Source organism: Stegostoma tigrinum, chromosome 25 (genome assembly GCF_030684315.1).
Source record: "Stegostoma tigrinum isolate sSteTig4 chromosome 25, sSteTig4.hap1, whole genome shotgun sequence".
NCBI lineage: Eukaryota > Metazoa > Chordata > Chondrichthyes > Orectolobiformes > Stegostomatidae > Stegostoma > Stegostoma tigrinum.
Genome location: NC_081378.1, coordinates 50,265,190 through 50,278,508, shown reverse-complemented (window position 1 = coordinate 50,278,508; position 13,319 = coordinate 50,265,190). Strand labels below are relative to the sequence as shown.

The 13,319-nt window shown below is 41.0% G+C and overlaps 1 protein-coding gene across 14 annotated transcripts in view; it reads left to right on the top strand.

Moving 5' to 3' along the window:
- Positions 1-13,319, top strand: part of nr2c1 (nuclear receptor subfamily 2, group C, member 1) — a 103,152-nt gene that overhangs the window by 18,110 nt on the left and 71,723 nt on the right. The gene's annotated exons all lie outside the window — the stretch shown is intronic.

Below are 13,319 nucleotides of genomic sequence, written 5' to 3'. Positions count from 1 at the left end.
TCCATTGCAATTTCAGCATGTGCAGCTCCAATATCAGCCTGCAAAGCATTCATTTTGTTGTGAATGAAGCCTGTTCTCTATGATGAGATCAAGGAAATCTAAATCAACATTGTAGAATTGATCAGTAATTTGACTTCTTGCTCCCCCTTTGCTGAATGCCCCAACCTGTCATTACATCCTCTGACCAAGTTACTTTGTAGAATTGGTGGCATGTTCTCAGGATAATGCATTTTGCAGTGTTTCCAAGTCAAACAGGTCGCCATAAATCTCTCCTTTCAACCCTTCTTTGAGCCTTTTCTGACCACCAGGTACTTTCCTCGATGTAGTTGTCCCTATGTCAAACGTGGCACATAGGAAGATGGTTGTGGTTGTTGGAGGTTAATCATCTCAGTTCCAGGGCAGCTCTGCAGCAATTCCTCAGGGTAGTGTCCTGGGCCCAACTATGTCCAGCTGCTTCATCAATGATCTTCCCTTCATCATAAAGTCAGAAGTGGGTTCATTTGCCAATGGTGCTGAACATTATGCAATAATTTGCAACTCCTCAGATACTGAAGCAGCTCATGTTTAGATGCAATGAGATTTGAACAACATTTAGGCTTGGCTGACAAGTGGCAAGTAACCTGCGCGCCACACAAATGCCAGGTAATAACCATCTCCACTAACAGACAATCTAACTACTGCACTTTGACATCCAATGGTGTTATCATCATGGAATTCTCCCACTGTCAACATCTTTGGGGTTACCATTGACCAGACCCTCAACTAGACTCGCTATATAAGTACAATGGCTAGAAGAGCAAGTCAGAGGCTAGGAGATGCTGCAGTGGGTAACTCACCATCTAACGCCCCACTTGTTTGGATTCATGTGGCTCCAACAACATTCAAGAAGCTTGACACCGTCCAGGACAAAGCTGCATGAATGACTGGCACCACCTCCAAATAGCCATTCCCTCCACCACTGATCCTCAGTAACAACAGTATGTACCCATGTATAAAGTTCACTGTAGAAGATTCTTAGACAACACCATCAAAATCCTGGGCGATTTCTATCTGGAAGAATAGGGACAGCAGATACATGGGAACACCACCATCTGCAGGCTCCCCTCCAAGCAACTCAGGATCATGCCTTGGAAATATATCTCTGTTCTTTCAGTATCGTTGGGTCAAAATCCTGCAATTTCCTCCAAAAGGGCATTGTGTGTCAACCTTCAGCACGTGGGATACGACAGTTCAAAAAGGCAGCTCAGCACCACCACCTCAAAGACAACTAGGGATGGGCAATAGGTACTAGCCTAGCGAGCAGACTCATGTCCCACAAATGAATTTTTTAAAAAGTTTGGGATTCTGCATCAAACAACTGTATTTACATTAGAGGTAGTAAGAACTGCCTCCTTCAGCTGAAGAAGGGTCCTGACCTGAAATGCTAGCTTTCCTGCTCCTCGGATGCTGCCTGCCCTGCTGTGTTCCTCCAGCTCCACACTGTGTTATCTCTATTTACGTTAGCATTTTGTTCCCTTTCTCATCTCTTTGTTGAGCTCATCTCTCTTTAATTCTCAATTTTTTTGTCAGTAAACATTTGCACTCCTCTTGTCATCAATACCAGTGATTTTGAGAGCCCTCATGGTAGGACTGGCCTAGATATTTGGGCTGTGATGGTACTTTATCCAAATCCAGTGTCTTTCCTTTGTGTTGCATCCAGTTAGTGTAGGAGTTGTGTATTCTTGTCAGCACTTCATTGTCTTCCATGACTTTTACCTTCTCCACTAACATTTGGTCTCCAAGTTTAGTGCAAGAGCTACATCTTTGGTATTTATTTCCTTCATTTTACATGCTTTTACTGAGAAATATCCAAAATCATGGTGTCAGCTATGACATTGAAGCTAATATGTTTCGTTGTTCTCAAACTGCCTATCCAATTTTAAGACTGGGATGTGTGAAAATTTCCTTTTGCGTGATGCAGGCATAGTTGTGGCAGGCATAACTAGTGTCATCTTCTTTTGTTTCCGCTAATATCCAAATATGAGTGTAATCAAGGCCATTGAGTACTTAGAGGTTTAAGCGATTATTAAGAGACAATCAAGATGGTGAGTTAAAAGATTTCAAATGGAATTTTCTATCTAGGGTATAACCTCACTACACCATACCTGCTCCATTTCACATGATTCTGCAATCTGTTGTGTGAGGCAGGACACACAGAATTCTAGTAATTTTTCAAAGAAAAATAAATTTAACCCCCCCCCTGCCCCCAGAGCAAGCTCCAAAAGACTGTGACAACTGACTGAGAGCACTCCCAGTGAACAAGCTGTCCTCTTTCTGGTGTTACATTTGCCATCCTTTAGAACTTGTCTAGTTCCTGAGTTTTGTTGGAGATAATCCATACTCGTTGCACTTGCTGCAACTTGTTGCATTGTAGAGCTACTGACTGTGCAAGTAGCAATTTACAGAGGTGATTCTAGGATTGTGTTCATTTCCCAGCTGCTCAAGCATCAATATCTCCAGCTTTAAGAAAAAAAATACATAATGCCCATAACAGTTGGGGAAACCACATGGGCATTCCATGTGTGCATGTGGACAGTAGCATATCAACTATTGACAGCTGCTTGTGCATCATGTGCTCCACATGTCTCACCTACCTTTGGTGCACTATGCTCTGCCCACTAAACTAAACTGGCAATCATTTTGTGCACAGCACATTTCCACGGCTAGAGTGAGGAGTGTTTAAGAATTGCAGTTAGTGCAATCTTTCTTGAAACTACTTGCATGGCAAGGGATTAGAAGAGTCATATCTGGACATAAACAGAGGGCCTTGAGCTTTAATCTAGGTACCTTGTTTCAGATGGATCAAAAGTTGTAATAACTGGTAACCTCAGTACTTGAGTATTACAAAAACATTTTAAAATGTGCAATGAATTGCCTAAGCAGAGCTTGATGCACTTCTTAGAATGATCAATCAAAATAATCCAGACAAAAACTGCAAATGTAAACCATTATGTTTGAACATTGAATCTGTTTGAACATATGATCACAGACTATAAAGTCAGCATGTAATCAACTGTAGAGGTCTTTAAACTTGAAACTCCTCTTGATGTCACAAAAGGTCCATATACTTGAACGTAAGTATCTGGGAATGTTTTCCTAGAGTAGTGATTCCAGTGCATTATCCCAAATTTGATTTCCAATTTGTGAATTGACGAAATTCCTAAATTATTGTTCCCTGTGCCAAATGAAGATGTATGGCAGTAGTAACTCTATTAACACGCCTTTTAGTGGTGCTGGCACAAATTTGCAGGACGTGTAATTCTACATTTCAGATGCTATTTCAAAGAATCAAAACCCGGAGTATTTAATTCAGCTTCAGTGGATCTCCTCTATTGTGCAAGGAATTGAATTCACAATGAATCAGGCTGCTTTGCTGTTTCTGTAAATGAATCATTTTTAACAGCTGAAATTATTTTAAAATGCTGAAGAATGTCTTCTCATTTCCTTTCACTACCTGAATACCACAGAACATTGGACACAGTAGTTTAGTCTGTCTCTTGTGTTCTTCAGGTGGAGAGGGAAAGTGCAAGATAATTGGACCAGGGCGTGCAGATGTAATGCAATCCCCATCTTCTAAAGAAAGGCCTTTTTATTGAAACACTTCTGAACAATGTTGACATACAGATTGTATAACTCTTGTTGGGGATGGTGCTACAGCAACAGCTAGGCAAGGGTATAATTGTACATTGATAAGTTCATATGAGCATTTTAAATAGAAGCATATGAATTTTATTTTGTATTTTAATGTATTGATAAAATTTCAACATCAATGTAACTGAAACAGGCAAGCATTTCAAAGCCTTGGTTGGAAGTCTCAACACGTTTTGTTTTGATCATTGCTGTTTCTAAAGTTTGGTAATTAACCCCCTTTGCCCTTGGCCCTTTGTAGTGTTGTTCAACTGTGGTATTTGGATGTAAAATTACAGATTAAAGTTACCACTTCAGAAGGTATCATTGATTCAGAGAACAATAAACTACAGATGAGCTTTACCGTTCATGCAATACACTTATAAATATGCCGTTGAGTAGGTAGCAATGCATAAGAGAGTTCCCTGGACAAGATTTTATTAAGTTACACTTAGAGTTGTAGACTCATACAGCATGGAAACAGACCCTTCAATCTAACCAGTCCACACCGACCACATTTACAAACTAAATTAGTCCCACCCGTCTGCACTTGCCCTATATCCCACCAAACCTTTCCTATTCATGAGCTTATCCAAATATCTTCTAAATGTTGTAACCGTACCTGCATCCACCATTTTCTTTGGTAGCTCATTTCACACACTAACCAGTCTCTGTTTTTTAAAAAAAAGTTGCTGCTCTTGTACTTTTCTCCTCTCACCTTAAAAATATAACCCCTAATTTTGAACTCTGCCACCTTAGGGCAAAGACAGGTGTCATACACTTTGTGTGCCCCTCATTTTATTTTATAAGCCCTCATACTTTTCTAAGGTCACCCATCAACCTCTTACACTCCAGTGGAAAACAGTCCCAGCCTTTCCAGACTATTTTTACATCTCAGACCTTCCATTCCTGGCAACATCCTGGCAAATCTTTTCTGAAACCTCTCCAGTTTAATAATAGCCTTCTTATAACAGGATAATCAGAACTGCACAAAGTACTCCAGAAGATGCTTCACCAATGCCCTGTACAATCCCAACAAGACTTTCATCAAAGGTCTGAGCAATGAAAGCAAGCGTACTAAATGCCTTACTATTCATCCTGTCTACTGTGACACAAATTTCAAAGAATTATGTGCCTGAACCAGTGGATGTCTCTACTTCCAGACTATCCCAGGACTATACCATTAATTGGTAGTTCTGTCCTTGTATTACCAAAATGCAATACCTCATTTATCCCAATTAAACTCCATCTGCCATTCCTCAGGTTATCAACCCAATTGATCAAGACCACCTTGTGATCTAGATAACCTTCATCACTGTCCAATATACCACTAATTTTGGTGTCATCTGCAAATTCATTAACCATGCCTGCTATATTCTTGTCCAAATCACTTGTATAAATGACAAATAAAATTGGACCCAGTACCAATCCCTATGGAACGCTGCTGGCCACAGGCCTCCAGCCCAAAACAAAACAACCTTCCACCTCCACCCTTTGTCTCCTGCTATAAAGCCAATTTTTATTCCATTTAGCAAGCTTACCAAATCCCATGTGATCTAACTCTGAGGTGTCGATGGGATAACATTCCATTAATTTTTATGCTCCTTATCTCCTTACACAGGGGTATGTGGAAACTGTCGTAAACTTCCTGCCCGAATAGGATTGGGTGGGAAATGTATGTAAAGGTGTGAGACTTCTATTATTCCGTAAAGGGGTGAAACTTCTGTAAAGGAATGAAACTTCTGTTTCTGCTGAAGTGGCCAGGTCAGTGACCTTTGTTCAAGCCAGACACTTAAGCGGCTTGAAATCACATTCTGTCACTTCGGCACCTTGAAATTGCATCCTCTCGTTATCAGTCACTTCGTGAATGATCAGTGCTGTATCCTGTTCTCTTTATGTTCCAAATGTAGTAATGGTTTTATGTATCAGTCAAAATAGAGTATTAGAAGTGGGATAATAAAATGTGAGGCTGGATGAACACAGCAGGCCCAGCAGCATCTCAGGAGCACAAAAGCTGACGTTACGGGCCTAGATCCTTCATCAGAGGGGTCTAGGCCCGAAACGTCAGCTTTTGTGCTCCTGAGATGCTGCTGGGCCTGCTGTGTTCATCCAGCCTCACATTTTATTATCTTGGATTGTCCAGCATCTGCAGTTCCCATTATCACCTATAAAAAGTGGGAACTGACCGCTGTTTGGGGAGAATTGCTTACCGTCCTCGGCACTCTGTGCCGGGTTGAGTACAATTAGTGTCCTCAGCTTGTACTTGCTTAATAATAAAGGATTGTGTTTTTGTAGCCAGGTCAGTGTCTTGCTATTGCATCAAGTCCATGAGGGTCTTCGAAAAATGCACCTAACAACTTTACTAATAAGACTACCATGTGGAACCTTTAAAAGACTTTAATAAAGTCTAAGTAAACAATATTTACTGCTCTGCCCTGCTCGGTCTTTTTGGTTATTTCATTAAAAAAAAGCTCATTCAAGTTTGTGAGACATGATTTTCCTAGCACAAAACCATGCTGACTACGCCTAAGCAATCTTTGTCTCTCCAAATGCATGTAAATCCTGTCTTTTCAGAATCACCTCCAACAACTTACCCACCACTTATTACAGACTCTGTTTCCAGGGTCCTCCTTACACCCTTTCTTAAACAATGGCACAACAGTAGCCACCCTCTCGTCCTCCACTACTTCACCCCTATTTATGGATTGGAATACAGTGGTGCCTAATTTGGTTATCCTGGACAGTTAGAGGGAAGGTCAGAGGGCAAACCAACCCTTTGTATGTTTTATGCACTTATTATCTGTGCAGAACTGAGACAAGCAGCTGAGATGTTAAAATGATCCATGTGGGACCCGTTCTTTTTCTTTCCAGCCCACCATACCCTGTTGCTGACTCTGATAAGCCAGCAGAGCATTTTTTTAAAAGAATTCAATGAACCACAACAATCAGCTGCCAGCATCTTTAAATTTGATGCATCAGTACCACCAGAGGAAAGGCACAACAAACAAATTCAACCTGAAGCCAGCGCAGTCACCAAAATATAGACTCTATATTCATTTCACATTTTTGGGACTCTATTTTGACTGACCTAGCTTCCCAACTTACCGTGTTTGTGGATTTTTAAAAATTTTACTTCAGCTTAATTATAATAAAACTAACCTCAGTCAAAATCGGAAAACCTGTCTGATTATGTTTATGATCACAACATGTAAACGGTAAGATACTGACTACATTGACAAGTAATTCTTTTTCAGAGAACAGAAATGTCTGTTGTCATCCAGTGAGGAGATGGAAAACAAGGTAGCCGTATGAACACTCTTCATCTGATTGTAATAAATGTTATGATGGTACAGCACCCAGATAGTAGTTACATGGTTTAACTGTGCTAGCCTGTATACCTGGGCATAATTGCCCATGACTTGCTTTACAAGCTACTCAGGTCATCATGTGCTTACTTTTATATTGGAATAAATTACAGTTCTCGTAACAATTTTATTTTCTTGTTAGGCGATTGATATCAGAATGTTCTTCCAACATGAGGACAAAATGTACATTGCAGCTTGTTCAGAAAGTTCTGTCAGTATTGTGTCACAGTAGAATTGAAACTTAAGAAGTAAAAGAAACTTGGCCAACAGACATGCTCCAGTGGCTCTGCAGTTTGCATGTAGCTGTTTTCTTTTTTAAAAAAATCCTTGTTGCAGTGGATCTTTTTAAAAGTTGCATCTTTTGTTGATTCTCCTGCAGTTTGAAGTGACCTGTTGGCCTCCTCACCCCTAAGCGAATTATGGGTTGGGAAGACACATTGTTTTGTTCAGTCTGTATTCCAATGTTTAGCAAAACAAATGTAATGTCATGCTGTACTTCTGTTGAGGATATATCACTGTTCTAGTACTTCCTAATTATGTTCCATTTCCCTTTGTTTAGTGGCATCATCCAAGACCATACAATAATGACATTTCCAAAAATATGCTAAGCTGCAGCACTCTGGTATTTTTAGACAGTAGGATAAGGTGACCATTCTGAGTGTAAAGTAGTAGGTGTTGAAGACTTCATTGCAGTGTTTGGTAGGAGTAACTGAGTACGGTATAAAAGCTGTTCTAAACGTGTTAAAAGTGGGGTGGACGAATAAGTTTTAGGTGACTAACTTGAGTGCAAGAGGGAAGAGTAATCAATAAAGTGCATGTTGGTTCAAGGAGGACAAGGGGAAGTATTGAACATTCCCAGTTTTCCTTATGTTGTCAGCTCCAAAATAAACTTAAACATTATTAGGGATGGTACTTTATAAAAACTGAAAATTATTATACTTTGTGGCTCAATGAAACAAGTTCTGGGAATTTGGCCTTCCTTGAAAGTTGACGACTGATACCAACACTTTGATATGCTTGCCTAAAGAAACATTGAAAATAATGTTTGATTCTGTCCAATTTCATATTGCCTTAATCTTATCCAATCTCAACCATGCCGTCATAGGAATTTTCTGGTTCGTCATGTGATGGAAGTAAATTTGGACCTTCTCATTTACTCCAGACTGCAAATTGCCACAACATCATGGAGTCCTTGGAGGGGACCAAGTTGGCTATAAGACATTTTTAAAATCTCCATTCCAGCTGGGTAGGATTCAGGACCTGCCTCTTTGATCTACCAGCTAGTGGAAATTGCGATGTGCTGTTCTGCTTTTGGGCTCACCTGAACTAGAGAATCCAACTTCACTGGCTTCTTGCTTACCTCAACCTATCTCCTATATAAACTCTTAGGTGCCTTCAGACTTCCCTTGTTACTCTGTCACCCTTCAATAAATTTCAGCTCGTTGAAAACTCTGCAGTCCATCAAACTGATTTATTGACTTGCTGCATCTGTTCTCTTTCACCAACATTGGGTTGTTGCCCTAATAATCAGGTTAACCCCTTCTTCCCCTGACTTCAATCACTTTAAAAATAGCCACTTCTTTATTTGTGTATGGGACAGTGAGGGGGCAAGTGTTTCTGGATTTGGTGCTGGAGATCTTCAAGGAAAGACACATTGTTGGACTAAGTTCTTGGAAACTAGGTGAGCCAAATGCTCTAAGTATCAGTTGACAGAGCATTTTGTGACAATTGTATCATAATGTTCAGGATGATATTGGAGAATAATGTTCAATACTCCAGAGTGGGCCAAGATCAAAGCACAATAAGATTAACTAGAACAAGAGTTTGTCACAACAAACAGTAACTGTACAATGGGCTACCTTCAAAAATGTGGTGGTTTGGGTCCTATCAAGATATACTGCCTCAAATTGGAAAAGTAGAACAAACAAATCCAGAATTCCCTGGATGACACGAGATAGAAATTAAGATAAAGAAGAAAATTTGTGCTCGTAACAAGTGTAAAGCAGAAAATAAAACTGAGAACCAAAAGTAATATTAAAGGTTCAGAGGGGTAGTAGAAAAGCAAATAAGAGAAACCAAAAAAGGATTTTGAGAAAAGACTGGAAACCAACGTAAAGGGTCTCCTGAGGTGTTCAGTGACCATATAAATCATAAATGGTGGTAAAAGGAGGGGTAAGGCTGACAAAGGATCAGAACAGGGATTTACGACTGGAGGTGGGGGCACAGGTAAGCTGATAAATGTTCTTTGCATCTGCCATAGTGAAGGAAGATGCTACTGCCCAGGCTGTCATGTCAGAGGAGAGAACTCTGTCACAAGAAAGTTCAAAATTAATGGGGAAAAGTGTTGGCAAGACAGTAGGTACTTGAATTTGACAAAGGACTGGAAGAGATGCGTCCAAGGATTTTGAAGGGAGAGAGATTGGGAATTGCAGGGACACTGCCAAATATTTAAATCTTCCCAACATTTACGGGAGGTGCCAGAAGACTGGAATACTGCAAACATTGTGGCCTGTTTAGGAAATGTTGTAAGGATAAGCCCAGCAATTACAGACCAGTCAGTTTACCTTCAGTGATGGGAAAGTTTCTCGTGACAAATATTTGGGATAGAATTAGTAGCTACTTGGGGAAAAGATGGGTTTATTTGAAAGAGTCAGTGTGGATTTCTAAAGAGGAAATTGTACTAACTTGCTGGAAGTTTTTGAAGAGGCAACAAGCTCTATCACAAAAACACTGGTGTTGGTATACGTGGATTTTCAGAAAGTGCAGTACAGACTTGAGGAAAATTATGTCATGGAATAAAAGGATCAGTAGCACCATGGATACAAAATTGACTGAGAGATAGGAAACTGAGTAATGGACAATGGATACTTTTTAGGCTGGAGGAGGAGTTATGCAGCATTTCCCGAAGGGTCGGCATTGGCATTCTTGCTTTTCCGAATACATATTAATGATCTAGATCTTGGTGTGCAGGGGACATTTTCAAAGTTTGCTGATGGTACAAAACTTGAAAGAAGTGTGAACTGTGAGAAGAGCAGTAGAATGCCAGCATGACATTATTGGTGGAGTGTGCAGCTAGGTAACAGGTGAAGTTCAATGTAGTGATGAGTGAGGTGATGCATTTTGGTAGGAAGAACATTGATTTCAAGGGGGTGCAAGAGCTAAGAGACCTGGATGTTTTATTTTTCACAGATCATTCAAAGTAGCAGGGTATGTAGGGAGTATAATTGATAAACACAGTGTGCTTGGTTTTATTAATAAGGACATTTAAGGACAAGAGCAAGGAGGGATGTTAAACTTGTACAAGACACTTGATAGATCTCAGATAATAAAATGTGAGGCTGGATGAACACAGCAGGCCAAGCAGCATCTCAGGAGCACAAAAGCTGACGTTTCGGGCCTAGACCCTGATAGATCTCAGTTGGAATATTGTTGGAATATTGTGTATAGTTCAGGGGACCACATTATAGGAAGGATGTGAACACTGAAGAGTGTGCAGTGTGGTTTACAAGAATGGCTCCAGGGATGAGGAACTTCAGTCATGAAGATAGATTGAGGAGAAAAAGGCAAAGTGGAGACATGATGCAGACTTTCAAATGATGAACAGACCAGATACAGTAGATAGGGAGAAGCTGTCCTTATACCTCTTCCCTTATCATGCTGCAAATTGCCAAAATGCATCCTCCATACAAAACAACTATATTCTTGTAATTTTCAGCATAGTTTACTCTGTTCACAATGTACCTTTCTACACTGGGATGTCTACATGTGAGTTGGTTGATTACTTTGCGTTTCCATTTATGACCTTCATCTTCAGTGCCCAATGGCTACTCTGCTTTGGGCCTCAAGTGTTTTAACAAGCTTAATATCATTGCCAAGAGCAGTGCCACATCTGTTGACAAACCCTTTTAGATTCAACAGTTTCAGATCCAAAGCTCTGCTCGAATTTTTGTTTTATACAGCAGTTGCTCAAAGTCATCCTACTTTTCCAATAGCACTTTCGCTGGACCCATCGTTATTTGTTCCATTGCCACCATTATTGGCCTTCCTGCAGCACCCCTTTTGCCATTTAATTTTTCCTGCCTTTTACCATGCCATAGTCCTTTTCCCTGCTCTGCCCAAGTTTACCTACTACTGAATTTGCTTAAAACTTGTTGTATCTCTAAGACTTTGCAGAGATAATGATGGTTAATAACCCAAGATGCTAACTTCTCATATGCTGCCTGAATTACTGGATATTTTCAATATTTTAGTTCTTATTACACCATCAATGGCCATTTATTGTTCAGCAATCAATGTGACAGTTGCTAATCTGTTTGTATTTTGAATTCCACATTCCCATCTACTCCTGATTAACCCTTGATGTCTGTGCAAAACAGGTGTATCTACATTTCCTTAAAATATTGAATAGCTGGTATCTACAACCTTCCGAAGCAAAGAGATCCAAAGTCTCGCAACCCACTGAGGAGAGAGAGAGAGAAAACATGCTCCTTATCTGGCCCCTTATTGTAAAAGTATTCCCTAGTTCTGAGTTCACTCACACGAGAAAAAATCCAATCATATATAACTTGTCAAGACCTTTCAGGTCAATGAATCAATTGTTGATTGTCATCAAAACCCATCTAGTTTACTGATAATGAAATGAGGCTGGATGAACACAGCAGGCCCAGCAGCATCTCAGGAGCACAAAAGCTGACGTTTCGGGCCTAGACCCTTCATCAGAGAGGGGGATGGGGTGAGGGTTCTGGAATAAATAGGGAGAGAGGGGGAGGCGGACCGAAGATGGAGAGAAAAGAAGATAGGTGGAGAGGAGAGTATAGGTGGGGAGGTCGGGGGAGGGGGGGGGGGGTGGGGGGGGAAGGGATACGTCAGTCCAGGGAAGATGGGCAGGTCAAGGAGGTCGGATGAGGTTAATAGGTAGGAGGTGGATGTGCGGCTTGGGGTGGGAGGAAGGGATGGGTGAGAGGAAGAACAGGTTAGGGAGGCAGAGACAAGATAATAAAATGTGAGGCTGGATGAACACAGCAGGCCAAGCAGCATCTCAGGAGCACAAAAGCTGACGTTTCGGGCCTAGACGAGGCAGAGACAGGTTGGACTGGTTTTGGGATGCAGTGGGTGGAGGGGCAAATAAAGGTTTGGATGAAGGGTCTAGGCCCGAAACGTCAGCTTTTGTGCTCCTGAGATGCTGCTTGGCCTGCTGTGTTCATCCAGCCTCACATTTTATTATCTTGGAGTTTTTATGACAATCAACATTCTTTTCATGCTCCTGAATAGCCTTGACAAGATAGATATGAAGAGGATACTTTCTCATGTAGGTGATTTCACTATGTCTCTTCAAGATCTGCAGAGTCTGTCAATGTTTTGCCACTATTCACATATTCTGGGTCAATACTTCTGACATCATTAGAGATATTGAAGTGAATGTCCCAATTGAAGTTATGAAGTCTTTTGATTTGATTTATGTCACATGTATCTAGGTGCAATGAAAAACTTTGTTTACCAGCAGGACAGGCAGATTGTAGGGTGAAAAATAAACTAGATAGAGGAATACAAATTATATAGTGTGGCGTATGTGTGAGGCAACAACATCATTAGTTGAATTTAGAGAGTCCATTGATCATAATAACAGCATGGAGAAAGCTGTCCTTAAAGCTGCTGGTGCATGTTCAATTTTCTGTATCTTCTGCCTGACCAGAGGTTGTAGGAAAGCATTGTCAGGGTGCCTTAGGTCTTTGCAGTTGGCAGCCTTTCTGCAGTAATGGGCTGTATAAATGGAGCCCATGGATGGACGAAGGACCTCAACCCGAAACGTGAAACTTTGCTGCTCCTCTGATGCTGCTTGGCTTGCTGTGTTCGTCCAGCTTCACACCATGTTATCCATGGATGGAAGTTTGGCGTCTGTGATGGCCTGGGTTGTACGTACAGCCTTCTGTGGTTTCTTACGGTCCTGGACAAGAGGTTGCCATACCAGCCCGTTGTGCACCCAGACTGTTTGATTTCAGTGGTGAGGGACCTTGCGGATATGCCAAATTTCCTGAGTCACCCGTGGAAGAAGAGGAATTGTTGTGCATTCCTCTCAGCCTCTGGTCCGTTGATGTGGTTGGGGGCATGTTCTCCTCCCTTCTTTCTGAAGTCAATGATTATTTCTTTAGTCTTGCCGGCATAAAGAGAGAGGCTCTTCAAATTGCACCATGACACCAAGCCCTCTATCTCCTCTCTGTATTTAGACCCGCACTTGTTTGATATCCATCCCACCATGGTGGTCTCATCTGCACACTTGTAGATGGCATT